An 18703-nucleotide genomic window follows, 5' to 3' on the forward strand; every position below is an offset into this window, starting at 1 on the left:
TTCCGCACAAAATAGCCTTTACGACGACATCACCTCGTTATAATCTGATATGCCTGTTACTTCACTGGACATCCTACTGCCCCACAATGCCCAATAGTAAATTTCATCAATATTTATTTCCGACCACAAAAGATGTAACAAAATGTAACTATATCATTAGAATGTAAATGTCTTCAAATACACCACAATTCTTGCAACACAGTACACTGGCCCATTACATGTACAACGAAGAGGAAACACCAAAAGAAACTGAAGGCTTCAGTGCTCACACATTCCTTAGCATATCATTCCCTTTGCAACAGTTGAGTCAACTAAATCTACTGATAGCAGGTGTCACATTTGATCTGCAAGGTAATTATGGCTGTGTGACATCATCCATGTGCAAGTAGAACAGAACCCCCCCCCCCCCCCCCCCTGCTCAGCCACTCTCTCAGGCAGGCCAATCTGCAGCGTAGCCAGGGGATTAGGTTAAGTTTAAAGGTGTCATAAAAACGAAGTCTTTCGTGATGGCACTGTTATATAAAACATTCTCAGACTTCTTGCTGCAGCAACTTAGGGTAAAACTGCAAGCTTTCAACAATTACCTCCGTCATCTTCATCAGGAGCAATGTCAGAATCTGCGTGGTGCTGTCACCGCCCCTGTAGAAGCGTGAACATTGCAATGAATATCTCTGCCTCTTCTCTACACAGAGAGCTTACTTCCATGCACCACTAAGATTGTATATGCTGTCATGGTTGAAGTTGTTCTCACACATTCTTATTTCTGGAGCCTCTTTAATTTCAGAATCCCACTATGAAGGAACATGGGACAAAACTTTTCTTTCATCAAAGAATATTTTCTGTTTGTTTGTACAGCTATGCTCAGCAATTGCGGATTCTCCAAATCTCGATTTTTAATATGCCACTGATATTCTACTTAGCAGTCAGAAATAGTACAGATGGACTGACTGATGTAATTGCTACTGCACTCAAAAGAGATGTTATAAATCTCAGCAATCCTGAGCCTCGACTGTCCTTAAAGAGGCGTAGTATCCCCTTTATCTTCTTAATTCTTCCATTACAACCTACACACCATACGGCGCACAGTCATACTCTTATAGACATGATCGCAACGAAACCGACTGACAAAGTAAGAGATGTTGGTCAATCATCGGCCCCTGGCCTCTCAGCACATGATGTAATATTCCTGGCCTACTCTGTGCAGCCCCCAAGGATCAAATCTCGTTACGTAACTTGTAGGAACATGAAACGTATTGACCTTGACACTCTAACAGCCGATTGCTCAGAAATCTCATGGCATCAAATAATCAGATAACCTACAATCGACGGCAAAATTAATGAACTTGGTGATAAACTCACTGCCCTCTATGACAAACATGCACCTGTGCGCACAGTCCGTGTAAGAAAATCTCCTGCTCCATGGCTGACAGCTGAATTACGTCAAATGATGACTAATAGGGATGCTGCCCACAGGCGTTTCAAGGCAGATCCGAAACCCAAGCGTTTCGAAGAATATAGAAAGCTATGGAACAGAGTGAAACAATGCATTCGCAATGCCAAAATCAGGCACGCTCGCTCCCTTGTATGCAGTGATCTGACACCCACAACTCTATGGAAGAATCTCCGTAGCTTGGGGGTCGGAAAGGCAAAATCGGAAACTACTTTTCATGTGTCAGCTAACGAATTAAATGAATTCTTCTCTGCACCTCTGAATACCAGCATGGCTGATAATTACTGTCCACAAGAATCCCCAAACAGGATAACTAACAACGATACCTTCCATCTAAAACATGTAACAACAAATACGGCTAGAAAAGCAATAATGAGAATCTCTTATGATGCAATAGGCAACGACAGTATCGGTATAACCATGATTAAGAATGTTGCCGATATCTTAGTACCTGTCTTAACTGACATATTTAATTTTTCCCTCGTGAACGGAATATACCTCACTGCATGGAAAAGAAGCATAATTTGACCCATCCCTAAGATCGAAAACCCGCAACTGCCTAGTGATTACCGACCAATTAGCATACTGCCTGCTGTTTCCAAAGCACTTGAATATATTGTTCATGACCAAATCACTGAACACTTGCATGAATTCAGTCTATATGACAAATTTCAATCCGGTTTCCGTAAACATCACAGCACAAACACTGCTCTAATTAAAGTAACTGATGACCTGAAATATGCCATCGACAATCGGAAGGCAACAATATTGACGCTACTGGACTTCAGCAAAGCTTTTGACACTGTTAACTTTGACATATTACTCAGAAAAATGCAACAGCTTAATTTCTCTGATAGTGCAATGAGATGGTTTGAAAGCTACTTAAAAGACAGACAGCAATGTGTTGTCTGCGCAAATGAAAAATCTTCCTGGAAACACGTTTCTTCGGGAGTGCCACAAGGATCAGTCTTAGGACCACTTTTGTTTTCTTTATATGTCAACGACATTTCGCCGGTTTTGTCCTCCTGTAAACATCATTTCTATGCCGACAACCTCCAGCTCTACCTAAGCGTCAGACCTGAAGACGTAAACACTGCAATCGCTCTCATGAATGATGATCTGTCTTCAGTAGTGACATGGGCGAAAAACCTGGGGCTTATATTAAATGCAAAAAAGACGCAAGTAATCTTAATAGCCCATCAGAAATTAATAAGTTCAGATTTCCGCGAACGGCTACCTCCTATTCTGCTCGAAGGTACTCCAATACCATATCAGAAAACAGTGAAGAACTTTGGTGTAACTTTGGACAAGCATCTCAACTGGGCGGAGAATACAGTCGCAGTGTGCCGAAAGACGTCTGCTTGTCTCTATGCTCTCAAAAAGTTTCGGAACATATTCCCACAGGACTTGAAACGCCAGCTCGTGCAAGCACTCGTTCTACCGAACCTCCACTATTGTGATGTGATTCAACAAGGCATGAGTAGTGAAAGCAAAAGACGGCTAGAGCTAACCATGAATGCCTGTGTGCATTACACCTGCAACATTCGCCGATATGATCATGTTAGTGCTTCATACTCCGAGCCAGGGTGGCTGCGGCCGGACAAACTGCGTGACTACCACACTCTATGTCTACTTCACCGACTCCTAGTCGCGCAAGCACCCCTGTACCTAGCTTCAGAGATTAAAAACCTGTCATGCCATCATAATCGAAACACGAGGTCACTCTTATCTGGTATCCTAACTGTGCCCACTCACAAAACAAAAACTTTTGCAAACTCCTTCTCAGTTGCCGCTGTCCGCCTCTGGAACAAACTGCCCCTTACCTTGAGGAAAATTCAATCTCCTGTTGCTTTTAAGAAGAAGTTGAAGCATTTCCGACTATCATCCGCATAAAATTCTCCACAAAATTAATGTGCAAGGCCAATCCTCTCATCTGTCAAATAGCAAAGCTAGCGTCTCCTATCTTGCTCCTGAGATGCCCTCCTCTTCATCTATCTCTATTAGCTACGCAGTCTTCTTTTCCTTTATATTTTCCTTAATTATGTTTCATCATGTCTCTCTATTCTTCTCCTCCCTTCACCATGAGTCTCCCTCATACTCCCTGCTGCCAGCACTCCTATCTAAAATCTTTCTCTTCAATAATTTATTTTTCGAGGGGTACCTTTCTAATTGTTTATCTCACTTTTTGTATTAGATGTAGTTTAACATGCCTACTAAAACATATGACTGTAAAATAAGTAGAATGCCTGGTTAGATGTAAGAGAGGGCCTGATGGCCCTAACCTTGCCAGGTTAAATAAATAAATAAATAAATAAATAAAATAAATAAAAAATAAGTCTTATATCTCATCTGCCCAGGAGTCTGCCTAGGTTGCTGGATATCATGCTGCAAAAAGGAAGGAATAAAATCAGTGGCTCATTATGCGAATGTTCAAATTTTCACATTTCTTTTACTTTGAGAAAGCTGACTTTATATCATGTGAGTCACAGTTAGCTAGTCTCTCGAACAGTATGAAAGTTTGGTTTTCAGTTGGGGAAGTGTGAGGAAGTGGAGTCAGGAAAATAATTATAATTTTGTTACAGCTTCTACTTTAAGTATATTAGATTTTAATGAGTGACTTATATTGACCATTAATGTTACTAGTCAAAGCTGACACTTTGTAAAACCAGATACAATACTTCCCACTCAACTAAGCAGGCTACCAACATTTTACAACAAAGCTACCCAGGATAGAACATTCATTCCTCTTACTAACAAGTAGGCCTATGAATTGCTGTTCAAAACTAGCAGTTAACACAAATCAGTGTGACACACTTATTCTGTTGTAAAGACTCCTACATACTACGTGGCCAAAACAACAGTATTTCATTACTATTGTTGGAACACAATCACAGCCCAAAGTGTTGCTACTATTCAGTGAGTTACATCCTCATTCACAGTTTAGTTGGGGTAGCTGATGTCTACTAGTGGTATATGCCAGATCTGCAGAATAAATCTAACATACCTGCTTAGACTGGTCAAATCTTTTGCTGTTAGGAAAGAGTCACTAAATTTCACAGCTAATGACGTTACTCGAACATCTGACTGGCAACGGCTGTCATCAGGGAACTGAGTACATTTGCATTAGTCCTTTTTTTTTTTTTGTTTTGTGCATAATTATAATCTAAACCGCTTTGACTTGATTCTTGGAATTTTGCATTTTTTATATGTAGTGCATGGATTTTATCTTTTGATGAATGGTAAAGAATTCAGCAATATTGCTTGGACGGAATTGGTAAACATCTTTATTAGAGTTAGTCCTCTGTGTTCAATAATGCTCTTTCTTCTTGGCAAGGATACTTGGAAAACCAAATGTCACCGCCCTTTCTACTGGCTTTCACTGTAATTACCTCTGACAATTTGCAAAGAAAAATGGGATTCCTACTGTTGCAAAAATGTTGCTTAAATAATTAAATACCTCATTTACTATGTGCCCATGGTAACCTTTCTCCCATTGTTTGTCCAGTACATTCTCACTAAATGAACATTTAAGACTCTTTGAAACTGTACTTCTTATCAATAACCTGGCTGATGTGGATGCTTTGTTGATGTCAACCGACCATCATGGTCAAGAAAACCATTTATTATGGAGGAGACTTCTTTCCATCAAAAGACTGTTGGATTTAGAAATAAATTACAAATCACTGTGCATTAACTACAGTTGGGGTTGGAAATGTTACTGTGGAGAGCAAACTAAAGTTGATCATGAACGCCCCAAAGTGCCCTCTTATCAGTAGCATCCCAGTTGAAATTAATACTGTATTCATCACATTCAATGACTCTCCATTTGTTTCTATTAAATCTTAAATGTTTTTTAAGTTAACCTTGTTCATTAAGCAGTGTATGCCTTCAGACCTACACTGATCAGCAAGAACATTATGACCACCGCCTTACTACCGACATAAACCAGTCCAGGCAATAGCAGTGTCACCTGGCAACGAATGACTGTTAGTCAGACATATGGTTGGTTGGTTAGTTTAAAGGCGGGAGAAGGACCCAAACTACGAGGTCATCAGTCCCTTGTTCATAATATAACAATGTCTCAAGTGTGAGAATAAAACGGATGAAATGTATAACACAAAACGGAAAGAACGAAGGGAAGGCAACAAACACTAAAAGGAACAAAAGAAGACAAGAAAATACAGACAGACGCTAGAAACAGAAGAGAGTAAAACATGAAAGCAGATTACAGTGGCTGGCCAATCACGAGAATAAAAAGGGAAAGCCAGCCACTCTGCAACACATTAAAACCTCCACCCTAAAAGCACTAGGGTGGAGGATACAGAGGGACAAAGGACATGCGCTAAAACCTACATAGAACTATAAAACCCAATATTACAAATAAAACGTAAAACTAAAGCTGCTCTGGAGGCATTGTCGCCAAACACCGAAGGCAGGGTGCCGGGAAAGTTAAAAATCTGCCACAGAGTGGCTAAAAGTGGGCAGTCCAGCAAGAGGTGGACAACTGTCATTTGGGAGCCACACCGACACTGAGGTGGGTCCTCGCGACAGAGTAGGTAATCGTGCATTAGCCATGTGTGGCCAATGTGGAGCCGGCAGAGGACAACTGATTCCCTGTGAGAGGCCTGCATGGAAGACTTCCACACATTCACAGTCTCCTTAATGACACACAGTTTGTTGTGCATGCTGTTATGCCATTCAGGCTCCCAAAGCCAGAAAACCCTGCGGTGTAAGACAGAATGCAGGTCAGCTTCAGAGATGCCTACCTCCAGAAGCAGTTTCCGTGTCGCCTGTTTGGCCACCCTGTCGGCAAGTTCGTTGTCGGGGATTCGGACGTGTCCTGGCATTCACACAAACACCACGGAACGGTGGGACTGTACCAGGGCATAGATGGACTCCTGAATGGGTACTACCAGAGGGTGGCGAGGGTAGCATTGGTAGATAGCTTGTAGGCTGCTCAATGAGTCAGGAGAAATGACTCGTCAGGGCATGACTGGATGTACTCAAGAGTACAAGATATGGCCGCCAACTCTGCAGTGAAAACATTGCAGTCAATTGTCAAGGAGTGTTGCTCAATATGTCCTCCATGAATATATACGAAGCCTACGTGACCCATCACCCATTGAGCTGTCGGTGTAAACCACTTCAGAGACCCGGAACACGTCAAGAATTGAGAGGAAGTGACAGTAGAGAGCGGCAGGGTTAACGGAGTCCTTAAGGCCATGCAAAAGGTCCAGACGAAGCTGCGGCCGAAGCGCACACCGTGAAGGCGTACATGAACAGATGGTAAGTAGAGGCAGTAAAGGGAAAGACCCCAGTTCGGAGAAGGGACAGCACACGAACTGCAATTGTTAGCTGAAATCTGGGCAGCCACTGCGAGAGATGGACTGCCGCGGGCAGGAAAAGGAGATGGTAATTCGCATGCTCAGGGGAAATATGAATGTGTGCAGCGTAACTGGCGAGCAACTGCGTATGTCTGATCTGCAGTGGAGGGACACCAGCCTCCACCAGTAGTTTGGTCACTGGACTCGTCCTAAAAGCTCCTGTCGCTAATCGAATCTCACAGTGGTGCACAGGGTTGAGTAAATGCAATGCTGAGGGCGCTATCAAACCATAAACCACACTCCCATAGTCAATAGGATTGGACAAGGGCAGCAGTGTACAGTGATCTGTACCCCAATTGGTGTTGCTCAAGCAATGGAGGGCATTGAAGTGCTGCCAGCACTTCTGCTTAAGCTGATGAAGATAAGGGAGCCAAGTCAATCGAGCATCAAAAACCAGGCATAGGAATTGATATGCCTCACTACAGTGAATGGATCGTCATTAAGGTGAAGTGTGGGTTCCGGATGAACGGTATGATGCCGACAGAAGTGCATGAAACACAACTTTGTGGCTGAAAACTGGAAGTCGTGAGCTAGAGCCCATGACTGTGCCTTGTGGAGGTGCCGCTCAGCAACAACAGTACTGGAGCAGCAGTATGAAATGCAGAAGTCGTCTGCATACAGAGAAGGTGAGACGAAGGGCCTGACGGATGCTGCTAGACCATTACTGGTCACTAAAAATTGAGGAACACTCAACACAGAGCTCTGCAGGACTCCATTCTCCAGGATATGAATGGAACTATGGGAGTCACCAACTTGGACAATGAAAGTATGGAGCAACAGGAAGTTTTGGATAAAATTTGGGAGTGGTCCCCGGAGACCCCATTCATACAATGTGGCAAGGATATGATGTTGCCAAGTCGTGTCATATGCTTTACGTAAGTGAAAAAAGATGGCAATTAGGTGTTGCCGTCTGGAAAAGGCTGCTCGGATGGCATACTCGATGGACACAAGATGATCAGTAGTAGAGCGACCCTGGCATGGAGCCAGCAAGCCACGTGACTCCAGGACCCAACCCAAGCGCAGATATACCATACGTTCCAGCAGCTTACGAACAACGTTGGTGAGGCTGATGGGCCGATAGCTATCCACATCAAGTGGGTTTTTACCGGGTTTGAGCATCGGAATGATGGAGCTCTCCCGCCACTGTGATGGAAAGACGCCATCACACCAGATCCAGTTGAAGATGATGAGAAGATGTCACTTGTAGTCAGATGAGAGATGTTTAATCATCTGGCTGTGGATACGATCAGGCCCAGGAGCTGTGTCGGGACAATGTGCAAGGGCACTGAGGAGCTCCCACTCTGTAAATGGGGCATTATAGCATTCACTGCAGCATGTAGTGAATGAGAGGACATTCCCTGCCAGCCGCCGTTTGAGTATGCGAAAGGCTGGGGGGGTAATTCTCCAACGGAGAGGCTCGAGCAAAGTGCCCAGAAAAGTGCTCGGCAATTGCGTTTGTATCGGTACATAGCTCGCCATTTATGGTAACACCACGGACAGCTGTTACCTAAAAAGATGTTTTATCTTTGCCCCGACTAGGGAAGGTGACGAGTGGCACCCAATGGTGGAACCATATCTCTCCCAACACTCCTCCTTCCATTGTTTGATACGGTAGCAAACAAAGGCAGGGAGCCGTTTAAAGGCTATGAGGTACTCCAGGGAAGGGTGCCGCTTTAAAGCTCACCGATGCTCCTTAATTGCTTCAGTGACTTCTGGTCACCACCAAGGGACTGCCTTGCGCCTCTGGCATCCTAAAGAGTGAGGGATTGCGTTTTCTGCTGCAGAAACAATTGTGCTTGTCACCTGCTCAACCATCACATCGATGTTACCATGTGGGAGAGATCAGCGGTGACAGCAGAGGTGAAAGTTCCCCAGTCCGCCTTGTTCAAAGCCCATCTGGGAAAGCATCCATGTGCCTGACGCTGGGGCAGTGACAGGAAGATGGGGAAGTGGTCACTACCACAGAGGTTGTCATGTGCTCTCCAGTGGATAGATGGGAGAAGTCCTGGGTTGCAAAATGATAAATCAATGACCGAGTAACTATTCGTGTGTAGAGTGGCGAAGGTACGTGATTTGAGTTTGACTGAGGCCACACTGTAAGGGCCTGGAGGCTCAGTATGAGCATTTCGCAAACTGTACGACTTGTCGGATGTTGAGGAGTGCTGTGGCAAGTGTTTTCAATATGTGGTGAAACCAAGGTTAAACCATGTCCAGCCGTTGAAGGCAGGGCAGACTCATAAAGCGGGACAGGTCGCAAATTGTGGTGGAAATAACATCAGACTTTAATGCTGGGCAGAGTACATAAGTATCTGAACACACAGTGCACCAAACACCCCTAACCATGGGCTTCCAAAGCTAACGATCCATACATGCGCCAATGTTAACACCATGACATCAGCAACTACGACTGCAATAGACACGGGGTCATATTGGCACTGGACACTGATGCAGAGGCAGAGCACTGCATGGTCTGATGAATCCCGATACCTTATTCATCATGGCGATAGGAGAGTACGAATTCTTCGTCTTATAGGGGAACAACTCCTTGATACCTGTACTGCGGGGTAGAGAGAAGCCAGCGGCAGCTCCATTTTGCTCTGGGGAATATTCACATGGGCATCCATGGGTCCAGCGGAGCTTGTGTAAGTCACCATGATAGCCAAAGAGACTGGTTGCAGTCCATGTGTACCCCTTCACGACTATCATGTTTCTCAATGACAGTGGCACTTTCCCACAACATAATGGACCATGTCACATGGCCATAAGTGTGATGGAGCAGTTCAAGGAACACAGTGGTGAGATCCAACTGATGGGCTGGCCCCCAATTTGGCAGATCTGAAGCCTATTGAACATGTCTACGATGTCATTGAACATGGCTTCAGAAACTCATTGCCCCCTCCTGGAATTTATAGAAATTAGGTGTGTGCAGATGTGATGCCAACTCCCTCCAGTGACCTACCAAAGCCTCATGGCTTCCGTACCATTACAGATTGCCATTATTATCCATGCCCAAGGTGGGTATACTGGCTATTAGGTAGGTGGCTATATTCTGACTGATCAGTATATAGCACATTATAGTGTAAAAAAGATGAGAACCAAATAAGTTGGTCTCAAAAACGTTCTGGCAAACTGAAACTCTTGGTTGAGACTTGAATTCAGGACCTTTACATTTCATGGGCAAGTGCTCTACCGATTGAGCTACTCAAACATGTCTCACGGCCCATCCTCACAGTTTTATTTTTGCCAGTACCTTACCTCCTTCATTCCAAACTGCTAGTTTTACAGGACAACTTCTGTGAAGTTTGGATGGTAGGAGATGAGGTGCTGGTGGAAATAAAGCTGTGAAGATGTGTTGTGAGTCGTGCTTGGGTAGCTCAGTCAGTAGAGCACTTGCCTGTGAAAGACAAGGGGCCCAAGTTCGAGTCTCCATCTGGCACACAGTTTTAACCTACCATTAAGTCTCATGTCAGTGCACACTGCACTGTAGAGAGAAAAATTCATTCTGGTAATAGACCCCAAACTGAAAAAAATTAGTGTACCCAGCATAGCTTTCTTTTTGGTAAAATACTGGCTTTTTAAATTCTGTGTTATCTTCTTGACCAAATTTTTATTATGAAGCCATTAATGGACCAAAAACCACTTAAAATTTTGAATTCACAAAACCCCCAAAAATAGATTACTAAAATCCCATAAGTTATAGTGGCCAAAGGATTTGATGTTCTCCTTTTAACATACTTGTGTCTCAGAGGGTTCAAGATCATTCACAAACAGCGCTTTTGCCTCTTCTTCTTTGGCTCTGGAATATCTAGATTGTCAGATTCTTCCTCAGAATCCTGTCATTGACCAGAGGTTGTGGTTCAGGTTTTAGTTCTAATTTAGGACACAAAGTCTTTTTATTCCTCTTTGCAGTAGGTCCTGAAGTTTTTAAAAAGATAATACCCGCTGAAATTAAGGCACCAGAAAAACCCTCACACATCCAGTTTATTTGGGAAAGATGTGGTGCACAAATTCATTTCCATCTATGTGCATTTTGCAATGTATGCTACCTTTGTTGCTTACATTCAATTCGAAGCTGATATATTTGGTTATCTGAGGTTCTTTGAAAACATTACTATTCTTAGAGGCATTTAGCAAGTCATTTGTATTCATTGCAACTACACATTTTTCTTTTTTAGCAGGAACAGCAGAGTTAACATGTGATGTACGTGTAGGTTTTAGTTGCTACAGTAACATCAGCTGTCAAGTGGTATTTTAGGAGTGCCACTGCAAAATGGTAACACCTGAAGGATTCATAAAAAGGGACGAGTTTTGCATTATTGTAATAAACAAACATTCCTCTTTTATGCAAAGCTACTCTGAGCTCCTTAAATTGCCTATAAAATTCAGGAGATACTATTTGTGAGACATTGATTATGCACCTGCAATATTTGGGTTGGGGAGGGGGGGGGGGGGAGAGAGAGGGGGGGGGGGAGAAGGAGGGGTGGAGGGGGGCCTCTTTTGTTTTGTTCTGGTTCAGGAGCTGCAAAAACAAAATGACCATACGCCTATGTTTGAACCTTAGAACACTAATACAAACGTGACTAAATGGTAAGCCCAATCGACAGACGGAAATAGAGCTAAGAACCAGGACTTCCTCTTGGAGAAAGGTCCATTCGCCAATTGCTATGATGGATAAAAAGTAAAACGCAATCGACAGCCTGCATGTCATTCGCTAATGGAGCCAATAACTCAGGCGGCAAACATAAATTAGAATGTAAGTGGTTAGTATCACCACTTAACAAATGGCAGTGGCTAAACCAAGACAGCCCATTATGCAATCTGGCTAAAATGATCTGCTCGTGGTGAGAGGGCTGAGAGGAGTTCAACCAAGCCACTGGGAGAGGTTTCATTCTGGGGAGCTTGTTCTCATGAAGGTGAGAGCAGTGGTAGTGCCGAAATGACACCACCACTAAGGGATGGACTGTGTACACCACAAAGAGGCTCCAAAGGGCACTGTGAGAATCGGAGTAGGTGACACAATTGAAAAGCCTGTGTTGCTGGATGTACTGCATGACCTGATACAGGGCAAAAAGCTCTGCTGTAAATACTGAGCAGTGTTCCAGAAGCAGATACCGAAAATCGTTGGTGCCAATGATGAAGGCACACCTGACAACGATCAGTTCAAGAGACATCAGTGTACACAAAGGTACTATCGCTACATTACGTTCAGTGTGAAGATCGAGGAACTTACAGCAATATTTCAAACCTGGAGTAACTTCCTTAGGAAGCAAATAGAATCCAAGGTGAACAGAGGCCACTGCATGAATCCAAGAAGGTGAAGACTTCACAAGCATTGGGGAAGTGGCAGGTAATGCAAAGTTAAGCCACTGGAGCAATAGCTGAAAGCAAATTCCTGGAGGTGACAGGGAAGAGGGACACATCCCATACTGGCAGTCAAAGGATAGAAACTTTCAACTAAACTAGTGCAAAAGGTACCAGTGGCCAAAAGGATTCCACAATGGTGGATTGTATTTAGATGGCATAAGAAGGATGGACATGAAGATGCATAAATAAAACACCCATAGTCTAGTTTTGAAAGGACAAGGGAGCGGTACAAACACAGGAGGATGGTCTGATCTGCTCCCCAGGAAGTACCACTTAGAACACACAGGACACTGAGGGACTGGGTGCAGCAGGTGGCCATGTAAGGCATGTGGGAGGACCAGGAAAGTCTTCTATCAAGCAAGAGCCCCAGGAAATTCGTAGTTTCAGTGAACAGAAGAGCAAAGGCTCAAGATATAAATACAGCGAAAGAAACCCATTACACCACCAGAAATTCATACAAATGGTTTCGTCAATGGGAAAGCACAAGCCATTGTAGTTGCTCCACGAGTAAAGATGATTGAGACATCGCTGAAGATGCCAACACGGAGACAAGTCAGTCAATGATTGCAAAGTCGTCAATGAAAAGGGAACTAGAGAGCCACAGCAGGAGACAGGGTGTAATAGGGTTTATAGCAACAGCAAAGAGGACAACGCTTACGAATTGTGTCGCACCAAGGGAGCGGGACATAGTGCGGCAAAGGTGAAGTGCAAGGAATGGAACATTATGCAGCAATAAGGGTAGCGTCTGTAAGGCATTCTACCTGCTTGGCACAATTGGGGGGAATATGTTCATCAAAGGTCGCCAGGAAGCAGTAAAGCTTCCAGTCAGCCTTAGAAAGCTGCCAATTGAGTTTACAAGTAGGTCAGGTTGGAGTCCACAAATAGACAGCACACAGGAAATTGTCGCGCACACGTTAGAGACAGCGGGCCACTCAAGATGTCGGGCAAGCTGAGCAGTGCAGAAACAGAGATAAAAATGGGAATAGGTGTGTGAGGAGTCTGAAAGGAACGTGGGTGCTTCAGTGTTAAGGCAGACGAGGTTGAGTTGATTGGGAAGGTCAGCCAACCTCTCAGACAGGTTCTCGAAGGGCCCCAAGGAAGATGGTGTGCATTAAAGTCACCGGACAGCAAAAAGGGGAAGGGAGTTGAACAATAAGCTGGAGGAAGTCTGCCTGGTAACACTGAATGATGGAGGGATGTAGACATTACAAGCAGAAAAGGTGAAGTGAGAAAGAAAAATGCACACTGTAACAGCTTGCAGCGATGTTCAGTGAGATGGTTTAACTATAAACATCATCCTGGATGAGCAGCATGACTTCCGCACGAGATGGAATGCCGCCCTTGGAGGAGAAGGTCAATGCAGAGCAGAAAGAACTGTGAAAGATCAAAGCAGTCATTAGGATGCAACTTTGTTTGCAGGAGGCAGAAAACAAGTGGATGCTGTGAAGCTAAGAGCACCCACAATTCCTCCTATACATTAAATGAATTCACACTTGCGAATGACAGCCGTCATCTGTAGAATGGAATGACAACAATGAAAATCTGTGCCGGGGCGACGCTCTAAACTGGATTTCCCACTTATCACGAGCGGTAGCCTTACCATTTGGCTATTCGTGCACAACTCATGGACAGATAAAAATTTACATGTAGTCAACCACGCGTCTGCAACTCGTACTTGTAAATCCATTATGAACATTCCCTTACAAGTCATAAGCTGTAGTCCACAGCTGCTTGTCCGGTACTGGCAGTTGTTGTTGTTGTTGTTGTTGTTGTCTTCAGTCCTGAGACTGGTTTGATGCAGCTCTCCATGCTACTCTATCCTGTGCAAGCTTCTTCATCTCCCAGTACCTGCTGCAACCTACATCCTTCTGAATCTGCTTAGTGTATTCATCTCTTGGTCTCCCTCTACGATTTTTACCCTAGACGCTGCCCTCCAATACTAAATTGGTGATCCCTTTATGCCTCAGAACATGTCCTACCAACCGATCCCTTCTTATAGTCAAATTGTGCCACAAACTTCTCTTCTCCCCAATCCTATTCAATACTTCCTCATTAGTTATGTGATCTACCCATTTAATCTTCAGCATTCTTCTGTAGCACCACATTTCGAAAGCTTCTATTCTCTTCTTGTCCAAACTATTTATCATCCATGTTTCACTTCCATACATGGCTACACTCCATACAAATACTTTCAGAAAAGACTTCCTGACACTTAAATCTAAACTCGATGTTAACAAATTTCTATTCTTCAGAAATGCTTTCCTTGCCATTGCCAGTCTACATTTTATATCCTCTCTACTTCGACCATCATCAGTTATTTTGCTCCCCAAATAGCAAAACTCCTTTACTACCTTAATGTCTCAATTTTCTAATCTAATTCCCTCAGCATCACCAGACTTAATTTGACTATATTCCATTATCCTTGGTTTGCTTTTGTTGATGTTCATCTTATATCCTCCTTTCAAGACACTGTCCATTCCGTTCAACTGCTCTTCCATGTCCTTTGCTGTCTATGACAGAATTACAATGTCATCGGCGAACCTCATAGTTTTTATTTCTTCTCCATGGATTTTAATACCTACTCCGAATTTTTCTTTTGTTTCCTTTACTGCTTGCTCAATATACAGATTGAATAACATCGGGGAGAGGCTGCAACCTAGTCTTACTCCCTTCCCAACCACTGCTTCCCTTTCAGCTCCCTCGACTCTTATAACTGCCATCTGGTTCCTGTACAAATTGTAAATAGCCTTTCGCTCCCTGTATTTTACCCCTGCCCCCTTTAGAATTTGAAAGAGAGTATTCCAGTCAACATTGTCAAAAGCTTTCTCTAAGTCTACAAATGCTAGAAACGTAGGTTTGCCTTTCCTTAATCTTTCTTCTAAGATAAGTCTTAAGGTCAGTATTGCCTCACGTGTTCCAGTATTTCTAAGGAATCCAAACTGATCTTCCCCGAGGTCGGCTACTACTAGTTTTTCCATTCGTCTGTAAAGAATTCGTGTTAGTATTTTGCAGCTGTGGCTTATTATACTGACTGTTCGGTAATTTTCACATCTGTCAACACCTGCTTTATTTGGGATTGGAATTATTATATTCTTCTTGAAGTCTGAGGGTATTTCGCCTGTTTCATACATCTTGCTCGCCAGATGGTACAGTTTTGTCAGGACTGGCTCTCCCAAGGCCGTCAGTAGTTCTAATGGAATGTTGTCTACTCCCAGGGCCTTGATTCGACTCAGGCCTTTCAGTGCTCTGTCATACTCTTCACGCAGTATCGTATCTCCCACTTCATCTTCATCTACATCCTCTTCCATTTCCATAATATTGTCCTCAAGTACATCGCCCTTGTATAGACCCTCTATATACTCCATCCACCTTTCTGCTTTCCCTTCTTTGCTTAGAACTGGGTTTCCATCTGAGCTCTTGATATTCATACAAGTGGTTCTTTTATCTCCAAAGGTCTCTTTAATTTTCCTGTAGGCAGTATCTATCTTACCCCTAGCGAGATAAGCCTCTACATCCTTACATTTGTCCTCTAGCCATCCCTGCTTAGCCATTTTGCACTTCCTGTCGATCTCATTTTTGAGACGTTTGTATTCCTTTTTGCCTGCTTCATTTACTGCATTTTTATATTTTCTCCTTTCATTAATTAAATTCAATATTTCTTCTGTTACCCAAGGATTTCTACTAGCCCTTGTCTTTTTACCTACTTGATCCTCTGCTGCCTTCACTACTTCATCCCTCAAAGCTACCCATTCTTCTTCTACTGTATTTCTTTCCCCCATTCCTGTCAATTGCTCCCTTATGCTTTCCCTGAAACTCTGTACAACCTCTGGTTCTTTCAGTTTATCCAGGTCCCATCTCCTTAAATTCCGACCTTTTTGCAGTTTCTTCAGTTTTAATCTACAGTTCATAACCAATAGATTGTGGTCAGAGTCCACATCTGCCCCTGGAAATGTCTTACAATTTAAAACCTGGTTCCTAAATCTCTGCCTTACCATTATATAATCTATCTGATACCTTTTAGTATCTCCAGGGTTCTTCCATGTATACAACCTCCTTTCATGATTCTGAAATCAAGTGTTAGCTATGATTAAGTTGTGCTCAGTGCAAAATTCTACCAGGCGGCTTCCTCTTTCATTTCTTAGCCCCAATCCATATTCACCTAATACGTTTCCTTCTCTCCCTTTTCCTACACTTGAATTCCAGTCACCCATGACTATTAAATTTTTGTCTTCCTTCACTACCTGAATAATTTCTTTTATTTCATCATACATTTCTTCAATTTCTTCGTCATCTGTAGAGCTAGTTGGCATATAAACTTGTACTACTGTAGTAGGTGTGGGCTTCGTATCTATCTTGGCCACAATAATGCGTTCACTATGCTGTTTGTAGTAGCTTACCCACATTCCTATTTTCCTATTCATTATTAAACCTACTCCTGCATTACCCTATTTGATTTTGTGTTTATAACCCTATAGTCACCTGACCAGAAGTCTTGTTCCTCCTGCCACCGAACTTCACTAATTCCCACTATATCTAACTTTAACCTATCCATTTCCCTTTTTAAATTTTCTAACCTACCTGCCCGATTAAGGGATCTGACATTCCACACTCCGATCTGTAGAACGCCAGTTTTCTTTCTCCTGATAACGGCATCCTCTTGAGTAGTCCCCGCCCGGAGATCCGAATGGGGGACTATTTTACCTCCGGAATATTTTACCCAAGAGGACGCCATCATCATTTAATCATACAGTAAAGCTGCATGCCCTCGGGACAAATTACGGCCGTAGTTTCCCCTTGCTTTCAGCCATTCGCAGTACCATGACAGCAAGGCCGTTTTGGTTATTGTTACAAGGCCAGATCAGTTAATCATCCAGACTGTTGTCCTTGCAATTACTGAAAAGGCTGCTGCCCCTCTTCAGGAACCACATGTTTGTCTGGCCTCTCAACAGATACCCCTTCATTGTGGTTGTACCTACGGTACGGCTATCTGTATCGCTGAGGCACGCAAGCCTCCCCATCAATGACAAGGTCCATGGTCCATGGGGGGGGGGGGGGGTATATTGGCAGAGAAAAAAATTAAATATTGCAGTGCGCCTGTGCTATCCTGATTACGATGGAAACTTCTTTTGGACATGTATGCATGTGCGGCAACGACAGCCATTATTAAATACATTACATGAATTCACAATTGTGAATGGAATGATGATAATGAAAATCTGTTTTTGTTTAGTTTTAGAGCACAAATACAACTAGCATCATACGCATCCTTGTCAAAACTATAGGACATGAAGATAAAGAGAGGAGTTAGAAAATAACTACACATTAATCCCAATCGACAGAAGAGAAGAAAGCTAAAAACAGTGACATGGAAAAATGTCTATAAAATATGCAACAGAAAAACAGAGGTCCTGAACTAAACTTAAATGTCCTTCACCATATTGCTACAATGGATAAAATGTAAATGCAGTCAACAGCCCGCGCATCATTTGCCCAAAAAGTTAATAACTCAGACGGCACCAATAGCTTAGACGGAAAACACACAAAAGAACATAAGTTTAAAAAGGGCATTCCATCAGGAAATGGCGGACTTGCTTTCTCCAAATTGAAAACATGGCCAGTCTGGGATTTCCGTAGAAAACCACTCATGACATGGGTGGACAAAGTGAGGAGATGGTCAACTGCAGAATGGAGTGCTCGAAATCCACACTGTGCACTGGTTAGTAAATTGCATGGCTTGAGTCACCATACCAGCTGGGCAGGAATCACATTCCATCATGTTGCAAATACAGCTGGTGAGAGAAATGGGGTGGTAACTGGAAGGAAGATTTCGCACTGGCTGTATGAATGAATTTTATTAAATCTGCGAGCAGTTTCGCACCACTTATCGGTACATCCTTAGGCAATATACACTATTTATAGCTTAGTAATGTTGAACATTGCCCTCAGCCAACGTTACTATGTTATAAATAGCGTATACTGGCCGAGGATGCACCGATATGTGGTGTGAAACCGGTCGCAGATTTAATAAAAATCATTCATACAGCCAGTGCGGAATTTTCTTTGAAAAAAATGTTGAATTTTAGCTGTGGTTGCCTGCCCTATAAACAACATGGAAGGAAGATGTTTGTCCTTACTGAACTTAGGTATGGGTATTACAGTGGCTTCATGCCACGTCGGAGAAAAGTGCCCTCTGCCCAGATGCAGTTGTAAATATGAAGCAGAAAGTGCTTGCTTGCAAGAGAAAGGTGCTGCAACATCTGAATGTGAACATCGTCTGGCACCAGGGCAAAGGATCAGGCTGAACTGAGAGCATGATCTAGTTCCCTCATAGTAAAGATGGCATAGTAACACTCACAATTCTTAGAATAGAAGAGTATCACCCTAGCCTCCTCCATTCATTTCCAAAGGAGGAAGGCAGTGTGATAGTGGGAGTAGCTCGAAATCTCTGCAAAATATCAGCCCAAGGTGTTGGAGATAACAAGAAGGTCCACTGTGACTCCACTGT

General features: G+C 43.2%; 1 protein-coding gene across 3 annotated transcripts in view; it reads right to left on the minus strand.

Moving 5' to 3' along the window:
* The window catches only part of LOC126279063 (protein lethal(2)denticleless), a 64898-nt gene that overhangs the window by 32998 nt on the left and 13197 nt on the right, over positions 1–18703 (minus strand). The window lies entirely within an intron of this gene.

Source organism: Schistocerca gregaria, chromosome 6, assembly GCF_023897955.1.
Source record: "Schistocerca gregaria isolate iqSchGreg1 chromosome 6, iqSchGreg1.2, whole genome shotgun sequence".
Classification (NCBI taxonomy): Eukaryota; Metazoa; Arthropoda; class Insecta; order Orthoptera; family Acrididae; genus Schistocerca; species Schistocerca gregaria.